Here is a 13,827-nt window from a genome sequence, read left to right on the forward strand (position 1 = left end):
AGCGTCTGCCTTTGGCTCAGGTCATGATCCCAGGGTCCTGGGATCGAGCCCCACATCAGGCTCCCTGCTCCGCGGGAAGCCTGCTTCTCCCTCTTCCACTCCCCCTGCTTGTGTTCCCTCTCTCACTGTGTCTCTCTCTCTGTCAAATAAATAAATAAATAAAATCTTAAAAAAAGATATGAGGTGGGGATCTAGCTTTTTCCTTTTTCTCTTTTTCCAAATCATGAATCCATTGTCTCAAAACTATTAATTAAATAATTTTTTTAAGATAATTTAACATGCTATCTTTGGTCATATACTCAATTCCCACGTTCACGTAGGTCTGTTTCTGGAGCTTTTTCTTCTCTGCTACTTGTTATTTTAGTTACTGTAGCTTAAAACTAGGGCTTAAAACTTTTGGGGTAAATTCCCTCTTAATACTATTTTTCCTTAAAATAAAAATAAAAAGAGTTTTGGCTATTCTTCATACATTTGTTCCAAAAAAATTTTATAATAATTTAATCCATGTTTTAAAAAACAAAATAAAACGAGAAATCCTAATGGGACTTTGGATTCCTTGTGCTGTACTTATAGATTAATTTGGGCAAGCAATGAGAGCTGTGTTAGTCCCATCCTGTGCAGGAAATCGGTAGCTGGGTTAAACTGGGAAATCTCAGAAGAATTTGGCAAGGCATGGGACATGCACTGGGGCTGGGCACTGAGGCAGGTGCCTCCCACTGGCCAAACCCAACGGAAGCCAGAAGGCAAAGGATCAGCAGGATGGGGAAGGATGGAGAGTGGCCTAAGGGGCAAAGGGAACAAGACTAGCCTTGCAATATCAGGTCATTTGCACGTAACATATTCAAAGTTGAGAGGAGAAAGTTAAAAAAAATTATAAGGGAGATTCCTTTGCCAGGATCACATAACTTTATGAAATCCCAATTAGCCTTGGGCTGGGGGCCCTCCCTATGGGCTCTGAGAGCCCTTGTCTCTCCCTAATCATGTCTACCTTCTTTACTTAGGGTTGCCAAATTTAATGAATGGAAATGCAGGACACCCAGTTAAATGTGAATCTCAGATAAACTCTGCATGGTTCCTTAGTAGAAGAACATCCTTGCAATCTCTTATCTGGCAGCCCGGTGGTCCCTCCTGGCCTGGGCTCACGAGAGCAGGTACATTGCCCCCAGCCCTAGAACAGAATCCAGGACGTATCAGGCCCTCAGTGGAATGGAAGCTTGAAAGCCACTTGGTTGGGTCGCTGGTCATTTGTTTAGATCCAATCAAAAACGGGGGGTGGTGGAGTATATTTTACAGCTGTCCTTTTAATTTTTCTTTGGCAGTCCAGGGAGAAGAGGGGAGAGGGTGTCTGAGGATGGAAGCAATCTCTCTGCGAAGCCTGAAGCCCCCTGGCCTCAGTGGATGCGCCCTCTGCTGAGCCACAGTCTGACTCCCTGCAGTGGACCTTCTCACTTAGTCACCTGCGTCCTGTGCAACCTCAATGCCAGGGGTCCCTGGGGCTGCGTGGGGGAGGGGGGCGATGGTTAGAAGGGTCTAGAATCGTCCCAGATATATGTGTTGGGTTATTTCAGCAGAAAATCAGGAGGACGCGGGAGTCAGTATGTGGGTAATTCTGGATGTGCCTCTCGCTTGTGTCTGTAAGGACCATAACTGTGGATGACTGGGGTTTCCAAGGAAGCCCACTCGGGAGAAGGCTGGACCTGAGAATCTCTGAGATTTCTTCCTCCTGCAAATAACATCTTTGAGGGGCGATAGCACGGGGCTCGCTCAGCTGGCTGTCTTGAGTATAGCATCTGATGAGCTTAAATCATAGCTTGAACATCCTTCAATGGCCTCTGGATCTGTGAATAGCCAGTATATGTTCTAATTTCAAAAAGTAAACAGAGAATTCGGGAATTAAGGAGAAAAAAAATGCATCACACCTGGACAAACAAAATCGAAGCAGATGGTCCCCCGAACAAAGATCGGTCACGCTATGTTCCTGTAGAAAGGCTAAAACATTGTTTAGAGGGTCATCACGAAACGATGGCCATCTCCCCTGAGAACTGGACAAGAGGAAATTGCTTAAAATCGCAACAGGAAGTTTACATTATAGTGAAAAGAAAATCCACTCACAGGAAGCGGTCCCTGAGATTATTGGCTCTGGGGGGATATACATGTCTTGGTACCTGGCCCCCGATGACCTAGAGATTCTAGTGAGGACATCCTGTGTGGGCTCAAACCACAGTGCTTTGAAGTTCAGAGAGATCAAAACCTCTTCGAACCCTGTTTATGAACCAGCTTCTCAGATGAAAACTTACATGACTACAGATACCTGAACCCTTGCCTGAGCAAACTTGGCTCGGGTGTCCCGCCCATGTTTGGTGTCGCTGCTCCAGAAGGCTCCTCTGGCATTTATTAGGCATGATATCATGGTCTCTTTTATGAACTGAAATTTTGAAGTATCAAGAAACAAGGAATTAAATATATGGGACTGGGGTTGGTGCGAGACGTGTAGCTGGATGATTTTACTTCCGATGATGACAGAAGTGGGCTTACCCACCCGGCCCTTTCCTTGTTTGGACAGTGACTGGGCCATTAGAGTTGTTTTGGAAGTAACTAGAAATAGAATCAATTGCTGTTTATATATATATATGTCTTGGGCTGGGAAATGAGAAATCTAAGAGGCGGTACCCGATTCGGGAGTGTGTTTTAAACTGGGTTAGGCTTTGGAACATTTATAGAAATAAATGTGTTTTCTAAAAGCCGTATCATGAGTTTTTAAATCCTTTCAATCAGGAACATGAAAATACAGAGCTGCCCAGAATTGGCCTTTAGTTGCCCCGGGGCAGATTTTGGCAGAGTCTTGTGAGTGATCCCCAAGGGCTGCTGCCCCTGACATCGGGGCACCCCGGGGTGGGACCCCAAACAGCCTTAGGGTCCCGATCCTGCCCTTTATTCTCTTTCATTGTCACTCCAAATATGTAAGATGAGCATTGGTATCACTGAATTACCCAGAAATAAGGAAAAACCCATGAATGGATTAGATGTCTATTACACTCTTGCTGCCAGGCATCCAGCCACGTGCAAGGCACCGCAGAGGGGACAATTGATGTTCCAGGTCGGACCAGTGCCTGCTTCCAAGGACTTTTGAGAAAGCTGGAAGATGAAGCAAGTATTTGTGAAAAAAATCAGAGATGGGAGAAGAGTGGATTGCTTTGGAGTGTATTCTTGAGTTACAGGAGAGAGGCGGTGTTATAGGAAGTTGGGCTGACCACAGATGTCCCTGAATGGCAGGTGCACAGACTGGGGGACGTGAGCCTGGGTGGGAGGCCACTGAAGCAATCCTGGGTGAGGTTCTGAGCACTGGAACAGAAAAGGAGATGCAGAGGAGCAGGTCAGAGGAAGAAAGAAGAAGACCTGGCTGTAACTTGGATGAAGGGAAGAAGGAGGGGGAACAGGAGACTGGGGCAGGGGCGGTGGGGGGAGGTGCCAGCCCCCGGGCAAAGTAAGGTTGCTGGGACAAAGGGGGAAAGGGGATTGGGGGTTGTGAATCATAGTTAATAGTGGGGTACCCAAGAGGTGTCCTGTACCAGGAAATTCTGCATGCAGGATTGGCATGCTTGACCCAGCTACGGTGTGGATGTAGGAGCCATCCTCCAGAAATGAAAAGATGGCATCAGGATGAGTGCGCTCAAGGAAGGAGCTCTAAGAACCCAGGCTTTCTCCTTCCTTCTCTCTGATCCTCCTTCCCTCTCTCCTTCCCTCTTCCTTCCTTTCTTCTGTCCTTCTCTCCACCTCTCTATTCCTTTCTTTCATTTAATGCCCCCATTTTTATCCCTTTTCCACCTGTACCCCCTCCTTCCTGCAGGCAATCCTTTTAACATATTTGATGGGGATTGTCTGGTTTTTATAATCTGCTGTACTGCTGTTTAAGTTCATATATTTTTGGTAACTGTACTTTAGAATAATTCCAATTTGCTGAAAAGCTGCAAGCCTAGTACAAGGAACTCCCACATACCCTATACCCAGATTCACTCCTTCACGCTTTGCTATATCATTGTTCTGTCTCTTTCCACACACATACGCATACACGCGCACGCACGTGCACACACACACACACACACACACGTGCATATTTTCTCTGAACCATTTGAGAGTAAGAAGCAGACATTGTGTTCTGTATACTTCAGTGTGTATTCCCTAACTAAAACATTCTTGTACACAACCACAACGCAACGACCAAAATCAGGAAACTCCACATAAACAGAAAGCTATCTCCCAATCCACAGTCCATCCCCCCCTCCCTCTTGCCATCACCCTGTGGCACTGTCTAGCCTAGCACCCAGCACATAGCAGGTGCTCCGTAAAATACTTGCTGGAGACAGAGTCTAGGCTGGGGAAGCAGCGCTGGGTAGTATCCAAGGTGGTGGAAGCACCCAGGAGAAAGGGAAGGCTCCCAAGATTGTGTGTGCAGCTGACTGAGCACCTTGCCAAGCCCCTCGGTTCTGCAACCCCACAGGTAGGGGTGCGTGGCACACTCGAGGGGAATCCCCACTACGGGTTCAGTTTCCCTGCAGGAGAGAGGTAGTGGGGGTTGAACAAAAGGCTCTAATGATAGGAGCTGGGCATTTGCGAGGAAGAAAGTGGCAGGTGGGTCAAAGGATGACCTGGTGGGGCGGCCAGCCCTGTGTCCCCGCCCCCCCCGGGCTCCTGTGACTTGGGAGCTGGCAGAGGATCCCTGAGGGGCTGGATGAGGAGAGGACCCCCAGGCAGCAAGGTGGTGGAGCCAGGGCTCTGGGGCGGAGGGAAGGTCCGGGTGCCCAGGAAGGCCACCTGCACGCTGACTGCTGACTCAGTGCCCCTTGTTGATTCAGGAGAGAGTTCATGCCCTCGGTAAACTAGCGGTTGTGAGCCAGGAGGGCGGGGGGACAGAGGTCCAAGGCCAGAAACTTTGGCCCCAGCTGTGTGGGTTGTGTGCCGCGAGGCAGGAGGAGGAAGGAGCAGGAGGTGAGCCAGACGCCGCTGTGCTCCAGAGGCCTGGGGAATCCTGCCCCAGAGACAGAGGTCCCCGGAGCCAGGCTGGGAGGCCGTTGGGACTCCACTTGTTTCTGTCACCTGATTCCAAGGGATGAAGGAGCGACCTGGAGGGAGGAAATGGCATTGGTGCCAGTTAATATTGAAAACATGGAAACGCAAACTATGAGGCAAACACAAGGGTCTCTTTCTGAGCCATAAAGAACCCAGGCTGATGGGTGCCGCCCCCCCCCCCGCCCCGCCCAAGCGTGACTCCAGGGGGCGCCGCTGGGACCGACCCCATCCTGCCCAGAAGGCACACTCTGGGTTGTCCCTGGAGACCCGGAGAGGGAGTAATCACGTGGCCTTCTAAGCGTGCACGGTCTTCGCTCATGTGACTTGGTGAGGATTAGGGACAGACCCACATCCTGGGTGTCTGTTTGTGTCTGTGGGTTCCACCCTGGTGGAGGCACCCAGGGGAGTGCAGACCATTTCCGTCCCAAACCCCTTGTTGAGTCTAAGAGGTCTGAGCTTCTTACAGCGCCCACTGGAGGGGGGTGGGGTGCTAAGAAGCTTTTCAGCTTTAGGCTCCAGAGGGGGGAGATAACATGGATTGTCCTGTGGTGAAGGAGGGAGGCTCACCCCAAGTGACCGGGCAATGTGGCAGAAAGCTTCTCTGGGGGGGCACCCCTGGGGCTTTGGGACAGGCACACCAGGAGTGGATAGAGGGCCATTTAACCTTGAGAGGGACATGGAGGGTCTCTGGGGTCAAGTCCTTGGAGAGCGCTGGAGAGCTGGGGTCCACAAAGCCCGAGAGGCTATGGCATTGCTCAGCCTGGATTCTTGGATGAGCCCTTGGGGGCACAAAGTGCCCTACTAGTGACCCATATTGCCACCTGCCTGTCCTTGTGAAGTTCAGAGCCAGGTCACCTTTGGTTTGGGAACATCATATGACAATTCTACCACCAAGAGCTGTGGACCCAAGTCACTCCTGCCCTGCCTAGAACAGCTGGGAGGACTCCCAACACGTCCTGAGTTTTCACTGATTTATTCTTGCAATGCTCAAGTCATTTTTTTTTCTAACATTTTTAATGTTTTATGCTTTTCTATTTTTTTATTATGAAAGACTGCAAACACACAGAGAAATAGACCAGTACGCATCCACCTTCTACAGGTGCCAACCTGTGGATATACTTGTTCCCACTCTAACCCCCTCTACTTCTGCTTCCTGTTATTATTTTTATATGTAAACTTCTCGACGAAGTCTGATAATATAGAAAAGTGCACAAGTCATCCATCTATAGTTTGATGAACTTCTGTATCCTCTTGTATCATTTTGCAGCACATCTGTCGTGTTATTTCATCTGTCTATTTCACCCTGACATGTACATTTTTATTGGGGTGGGAAGCACATAGCACTGGGCTCACCGCGTCATTTCTAAGTATGGGGCTCAGTAGTGTTCAAGATACTCACAGTGTTGTGCAACAGGTCTCCAGAACTCTCTCATCTTGCAACCCTGAAAAACTCTATTTCGAACCCTTTTTAATGGGAGTCACTGGGGAACCTGAGCTGTCCAATCTATACAGAAAAAGATGTTTGCCTTCATCCTACTTCTTGCACATGCCGCGGAAGGCAGGATAGAGGGACACTCGGGCCACGATTTTACACCCGATGCCAGAAAGGCTCAGCAAACAGGAGGCCTGCCACGCGTCCCCACCTCCCGGGGCACACCCCCGATGCACAGCGATTACGGGGTGGACAGCACGTATGAAGTGAGGTCAGGTCACAGCTCCGTAGTCTTTGTGACTGTCACCTTTGCACACTTGGAGTGACTTTTCACTCGATCTCATGGCGGTCTGACAGCATACTTGGGTCTGAAAAAAATGGAGGAAGAAGCTATTTTCGTGCATTTCTGAAGGAAGCACAGAAGAACTAAGAACTTTCGCCGGTTTTCAAACTTAACTCAAAGGTCTGACTCCCTCCGGGCTGTGCTTAGCTCTGGGAATGGCTGGGAGAGAGACTGCAATCCCTCAACCCGATTCTTTCATTATTATTTACCTTCCATGTTCTCTCTTTCAAGAATATTTTTTTGACATTTGCCTTCTGGCAGAACTAGGACCCGTGAGTGGGAGTTGCAGGGAGGTGGACTTGGCTAAACACAAGGAGGAATGTTCTTAGTCAGAGCAGTCCAAAAATGGAATGGCCTGACTCAGAACACAGTGTGTCCTCGGCCTGGGTAAGGTCCTGGTGAGGTCCCTTCAGGGGACCGCTGCCTGGGGCCATGATCAACGTGTGCAGAAACCAACGATAGGGGCGCCTGGGTGGCTCAGTCCATTAAGCGTCTGCCTTCGGCTCAGGTCATGATCCCGGGGTCCTGGGAGTGAACACCGTGTCGGGCTCCCTGCTCCGTGGGGAGTCTGCTTCTCCCTCTGTGCTTGTCCTCTCTCTCTCTTTCTCTCAAATAAATAAATAAATAAAATCTAAAAAAAAAAAAGAAAAGAAAAGAAACCAATGATAGCCATCCAGTTTGAGCACCTACTATGTGCCAGGACTATTCCAAGCACTTTCGGGGAGACTAACTCATTGCCTGTCCAAACAGCCCTATGAGATGGGTCCTGTTATCACCTATCATGTGCTCCATTTTACAGACGAAGAAACTGAGACACACCGAGGTTTTGTGACCTGCCCTCGCTGGTGCGGCTGAGAAGTGGGGGAGGCAGGCTTCAAGCCAGGCTGCCTGACTCCCCTGCTTGTAACCTCGCCGGGTGGCCGGGCGGGCTCAGTGACCATTTGTTGTGTGCTAAAAGGAGTGTGCAAGGCAGTTGACTCAGCATATAACATTCTGGTGGAAGTCAGGAGGGCTGCTATATCCCAGAGGCAAGGCCCCATCGATCAACCAGTAACCGGGTCTGGGTCTGCTCAGGGCAGAGGGCAAGGGAAATGTGCCACTTCAGGGCCCATGCCCCCGGCCTTGGCATCCACTTAGCTCTGCCCCACTTGGGCACCGGGTCTGTGAACTGGCTTCTTGCCTGTTCCTTCAAGCCTACCCTCTGGTTTCGGGAGTCCAGCCCTGACCTCCCCACTGAGGCCAAGTGCTTGCCTCGGTCACCTGTCCAGGACAGTTTCTGTGATGATGCCTTACGGGGAGGGGCAAGAGGGCGGGCCTTGGAATCTGGGCTTAAAGCCTGACCTCCCACCGTCGGAAGAAGTTGCTTACACTTCTCACCCGCATTTTCTGCGGATGCCTGTTCCATAAGATTGTGGGGAAGATCACAGTGTGCTAACTCGGGAAATCACAGACAATGGCTGACCGATATTTTCCATCCACAGACTCAGGGTCCCATCCTGAGAGTGGCACTGTGGTATTCCGCCAGCAAGGGTGTTTCTATAAAAGGACGCATTGCAGCCGAGTCCAAGGAAGAATGCTCTTGCGTTTGCCCTGTGGTGGGGAGAGTGCACACAGCTGATGTCCTGGGCTGCAGCTGAGTTGAGCTAAGTGATCCCTCTGAACAGTGCTCTGAGTCAGAAAGCTTGGTACCACCGCTCAACTCCGGGACCTGTGGTTGGTAAGATGAGAAACAACTAAAACTCCTTCTAGCTGGAACAGGTTCTGATTCGTGACCAAGGGCAGGAGGAAACTGTGTATGTACTAAAATAAAAAGAACTTCTCTGATGGGCCAAGAGAGCCCTCAGGAGTACTGGCTTCCCAACTGAAAGTTCAGTCTCTGGCATGATGCGCGTTCTGCTTTAATAAGGCCCCCAAATGGGACATTTACTAACGCCGGACATTTATTAACGCCGGAAGAGATTCCATACAGGTGAATCGGCCTAGAAGCTGCAACTTTACAGCAGGCAGGCTTCCCCCGAGCCCGGCAATGTTAGGCATTTATGTAACAATTACCTACAAGTCAAGTCCTTCTCAAATGTTACTGGTGGTTGTGTTTCCCTTGCAATAATTCTGCAAAATGGGTTAAGATAATTTTTTTTTCTGATTTTGCATTTGGGAAAAACTCACGTACCAGCAGGTTTCGTTATTTTTCCAGAATGTGTGAGTAGGGGGAGCAGTTTTGGCCCTGGAACCGGCTCCATCCTAGCTAAGCAACCCTCGGGGTCTTTACCGATCACGTCTTTGAAGAGAAGGGAGTTGCTTGTTGCTCTCCATCAAATATTTGCCCCAGATTGCTGCACCTGCCCTGAAATTACAGCCTTCTGAGAGCTGAAGGGGAAGCCTCTGTCTTTTCGTTTTCTTTCAAGGCATCTTGGACCTGCTGCCCAGCTTCTTTTGGAGGAAAGGAGCAAATTCCTTCGTTGCTAATTTCACTGGCTCAGGGAAGAGTTTGAACCAGAAGGAGTAACAGCATGTGTGATTTTAACTGTTTTTAAGCATCTGCTGTTATGACACAATCTTTGAGGCCTTTTGTTACTTTTCCTGATGATTATCTCCCCCTTATATTCTTTCTCCACAGCTGTCTGGCCCTTTTCCTGGGCCAGCCTGACACTTGAAGGAATGGGATTTCTGAAATCCCAGCCATGCTCTATCCTAAAAGACAATTGTGCTCACGGGGGCCCAGGGAGCTGTTTTAGAACACTGGTCTCTGGCACATAAGGAGGCAAAGATCAACGACACTCTCACCACGAAGGGTAATTCATCGGAAGACGCCAGATAGAAGTGGCGTGATCCTCCATGTCATCGAAACCCCTTTCGAACCATACAAATTAAAACAGTCTCAAGGATAGGAAAGTATTCGTCATAACTCAGAAATCTCACAGGCAAACATTACGGGTCCCGTGTGTGTACTAACTTTCTCTCCTGGATTTTAAAATTTATTGGCACACTTAATAAGGTGATAACATTTTTCTTAGAATCTACGTCCCACTGTAGGGAGAAATAAAAGTAACCCGGGAATTTTGAATACGAGTCTCCTTCGTATGGGGGGAAAATTGTCGGCCACCGATTTGGGCAGAGGAGATGTGGCTCACATTCCCCGTATCAATTTGGATGGGCTGAGTTGCTCATCTGCAGCCCAGGAAAGGTTTTGCGTGGACACAGTCGGGGTGCAATGTTCCGAAGGACTCTGTGGTGGGCATTTTTACACCTGGGACGTGGACAAGGCGGGGACTTTCTTTCCTCGGTGACTGCGGACTTATGTGCTGATCTGGAAGGGGACATTTCAGCCACCAATCTGGAACTTCCTTTTACCCTTTCTAGATGTATTTCTGTGGTCTTTTGGAGAACACCACTTCCCAATATTCCCAAAGTTTTTATTTATTTATTTATGTTTAAAAGATTTTATTTTTAAGTCATCTCTACACCCAACGTGGGGCTCAAACTCACAACCCCGAGACCAAAAGTAGCCATGCTCTGCCGACGGAGCCAGCCAGAGCTCCCAATAATGAAATTTTTAAAAGAGAGCAAAAATGGCAGCACATTGTCGCAGAGAGGGTTTCAGTAATTTTTATATTTCAGAGTTATACCTCACCTTCCTATTCCACCTTGCCCAGCGGCAGAAGGAACCCTTACTAACCTCTCCTCTACCATCCACCAAGCCCAGGTCTGAGCTGCTGTGAAATTTCTCAGTCAATCTGGATCATGGAAGGGCACTTCAACCACAGGTCCCCTTCTGTTGTTTTTCCACCACCAGTAATTATAAAAAACAAAAAATCTTTGTTGCCAGGATACTGGAGGATCCTGTATTATCTACTGCTCTGGATTTTCACAGAAAATGAGCCATTTCACAGGAAATGGGCCTTATCATGCACCCAGAACCATAAGATATTTTTAGAGATGGGAAAGATCTTGAAAATCATATTGCCTATTATCTTCACAGGCAAGAAAGTCAGGCTTGGGGCAGGTGACAAGCCCCCAGGACTACAAAGCCCCTGCTCAACACTCCACGTGGCCTCTGGATGACAGGACAGCTTGCCCTCTGCTTTGTAACACACAAAACTCTAAAATGCAGGAACTTGACCGTGTCCACCTGGCTAGCACCTCCAGCTAAGGCGAGTTGTACACATCGGAGGGAGGTAGGGCCAGAGCAGGGCTGCTATGTCATTTGGGGAGCCCCAGTGCAAAATAACAGTGCCGGACTCCTCATTCCAACAGCAGAAAAAAGCTTTGCCCTTTTTTCTATGATCTCTCTCTCAACCTGGTTTTTTTGTTTTCTTTTTGCTATTTAATTAGTATACTCCTTTGGATAGGAGGTGGGGAGATCTGTGCAGACCTCACTGGGAACACAACCCCCAACTCCAACATGCCTGGGAGCCCCACCCTGGGACTGTGTGTGTGTGTGTGTGTGTGTGTGTGTGTGTGTGTATGCACATGTGTGTTGAGGGGGATGCTCCAAGTCAGCTGGACCAGGCCCCGCTGGGGGCAGAAGGTGTCCGTGGTCTCTCAGTAGGAGCAGAGAAGGGGATCTGGGTGCCCCCGGGACACCAGGGGATAGGGAAGTGGGCAGCTGTGACCCCATGTGAAGCTTTAAGCCCCTGACACATGCTCCATCATCCCCATGGAACTTCACTTACAAACCACAAGGTCAAGTATAAAATTAGTAAGTTCAAGGCCATGATTTCAGAGCATTAAACCCCATCTGTGGGTCCCCTCTGAGTACAGGGCCTTGTACATCTCACCGCTACATGACCAAGTAGCAGAGGTGTGATGGCCCTAGGGGTGACAGGCTCAGGTCGGGTGGGGATGCAAGTTTAAAGTGTCCACCTTTCTTCCCTACAGCCTTTGGCTACAGCCTTTCCTGGGGGATCTCCAGCTCCTGCCCATCGTGACCCAGGGGATGACAGATTTGGTGCGGACTCTGTCCCAGCAGGTGTTTGGAAGAGGTGAATAATACAGTTTCTTGAAGCTGATCTCCCCTTAGAAGGCACACTCTTCTGGGATGTGGGGAAGGGGCTGCAAACTGCCCCTTCCCCACCCTCTGAATCTTTCACTCTGTACATATATGCTTTGCCATTCAGGACGGCATCTTTTTTTTTTTTTTTTTTGAGCTTTTATATTTGAGTTTATTCTTCATTTAAAACACTACTATAGTTGAATATTAAAACAAAAATAATAGCAAGTAGTGAGCTATGATTATAGTCCTTCACTCATTCACTACTGCATATGAAATGCCAGCAGTGTTATTCACTGGCCCCATTAAGAGGTCTGACACTGAACACCACGCCTGGGACGATGTTCATCATCCTCATAGGCTTCCCCATTGTAATGGCGCCATCTTTCCTGATCTGGATCAAAGTCCACCAGTTCTACCTGGTCCATTTCATCAGTCTCTTCTACTTCCTTCCTCTCAGGTAGGAGTTTTTCCAGCAAAGAAAGTTTATCAGGAGAGAGAAAGCCATTCTCAGGAAAGTTTACCTTAAATTCAATGATTAGGCGACCCTTCTCATATGGTCTACGATAAATTGGCATGCCTTCATTTAGCACACACTTGATATCTCCATGCTTGACAATTTGACCTGGGTGAGAGGTGATGACGATGGTTCGGTTGTCAAGAGTAGATATTGGCTTTTGAAAGCCACACAGTGCTTCAACCAGCTGTATGTCCATACACATGAAGAGGTCTGCTCCTCGCCGAGTAAAAACAGCGTGGTCCTTCTGATCTAAAACAATGATAATATCTCCCGGTTCCAGTCCTGGTTCTTGGTCTCCTTCACCATGGAATGTTGTCTTCTGGCTGTCCCTCATGCCTTTACCAATATGAACTTCTAGAATCTTCTTCTCTCGGACTATCTTCCTCCCATTGCAGCTTTTACCTCTGTCTTTGGGACTGATCCGTCCCCCATGGCCCTGGCACTCCACGCACACAGACGGAATTTGCTGAACCATTCCAGGTCCTATCTGATGAATTCTTATTTGCATTCCAGTACCTCGGCAATTGGGACAACATTCGACTGCTCCTTTCTTACCACCTCGGCCTTCACATTTATCACAAATCACATTCTTTTGCAGAGCTAGTTTTGGTGTTGCACCATTATATAAATCTTCTAAGGTGACTGAGAGCTGATGCACAACATTTTTACCTCTCCTTTCTCTCTGCCTCCTTCCTCCTCCTCCAAAAAACATACCAAAGATGTCCATGGGGGAGCCAAAACCACCACCAGCTCCACCTTCTTCAATTGCCTGTTCTCCTCCTTTGTCATATGATTCCCTTTTCTTTGCATCAGAGAGTACTCCGTAAGCTTGAGAAATCTGTTTAAACTTCTCTCCTTCATTTGGTTTCTTATCAGGGTGGTACTTCAAGGCCAGTTTCCTGTAGGCCTTTTTCAATTCCTCTTGGGTGGCATTGGGTTTGACCCCCCAAAACATCATAGTAAGTGGTTTCTTTCACCATTTTCTACAGCCGGTGAGAGGGCCGAGGCCGGTGTGGGGGAGCGGGAAGGAGCGCGTTGCTGGGCGCAGCTCGGGCAGCCGCCGCTCCTCCGCGTCTCACCGAGCGTTCTGGAAAGTTCCCCAGGACGGCATCTTTGATGGCAGACTTTCCGTTCTGTACCTTCTGAGTCTCAGCTGGACTCTGACTTCCCTTGCTCTTTGCTGGGCTCAGTCGGTGCTTAACACTCGGTTCTGGTAGAGCTGTGGGATTTAACCCTGAGACTCCCTGGAGCAAGACTCAAGGCCACGAAGCCCTAGGATGGAGAACCCCACACCGAAAAGCACCACCTGATAATAAGTGTTCCCCAGGGAGGGAATCTTGGCATCTATTTATTTGCCAAGCATCGTGATGTGTGTGCCAGGCACCGTTGTGGGCCCTTCACAAAATTAGGGCGTTATTATGTCCTGAGATGGGTGCTGTTATTATTTCTAAGTCTTCAGGTGCAGAGAGCCAAAC

The 13,827-nt window shown here is 48.9% G+C and overlaps 1 pseudogene; it reads right to left on the reverse strand.

The window, feature by feature from the left end:
• Positions 1-11,998: 11,998 nt before the first annotated feature.
• Positions 11,999-13,363, reverse strand: LOC113939051 (annotated as a pseudogene).
• Between the last annotated feature and the right edge of the window lie 464 nt (positions 13,364-13,827).

This window comes from Zalophus californianus, chromosome 4, assembly GCF_009762305.2.
Source record: "Zalophus californianus isolate mZalCal1 chromosome 4, mZalCal1.pri.v2, whole genome shotgun sequence".
NCBI classification, from domain to species: Eukaryota; Metazoa; Chordata; class Mammalia; order Carnivora; family Otariidae; genus Zalophus; species Zalophus californianus.